Genomic DNA, 640 nt, shown 5'->3' with positions numbered 1-640 from the left:
CTTTCTGTGCCTGACTTGTTTCACTTAATATAATTCTCTCAAGGTCCATCCATGTTGTTGCAAATGGCAGTATTTCATTCATTTTTATAGCTGAGTAGTATTCCATTGTGTAGATATACCATATTTTCCATATCCACTCATCTTATGATGGACATTTGGGCTGGTTCCAACTATTGGCTATTGTAAAGAGTGCTGCAATGAACACTAGGGAACAGGTATACGTTCGACTTGATGATTTCCATTCCTCTGGATATGAAAAATATTCCTCAGCAGTGGGATAGCTGGGTCATATGGTAGATCTATTTGCAATTGTTTGAGGAACCTCCATACCATTGTCCATAGAGGCTGCACCATGTTGCAGTCCCACCAACAATGTATGAGAGTTCCTTTTTCTCCACAACCTCGCCAGCATTTATCGTTCAGAGTCTTTTGGATTTTAGCCATCCTAACTGGGGTGAGATGGTATCTCAGTGTAGTTTTGATTTGCATTTCCTGGATGCTGAGTTTTGTTGAGGATTTTTTCATATGTCTGTTAGCCGTTTGTATATCTTCCTTAGAAAAATGGGCAAAAGAGTTAAGCAGGCATTTTTCTAAGGAAGATATACAAACGGCTAACAGACATATGAAAAAATCCTCAACA

This window comes from Galeopterus variegatus, unplaced genomic scaffold (genome assembly GCF_000696425.1).
Source record: "Galeopterus variegatus unplaced genomic scaffold, G_variegatus-3.0.2 Scaffold7753, whole genome shotgun sequence".
NCBI classification, from domain to species: domain Eukaryota; kingdom Metazoa; phylum Chordata; class Mammalia; order Dermoptera; family Cynocephalidae; genus Galeopterus; species Galeopterus variegatus.
This window is presented reverse-complemented; position numbering follows the sequence as displayed.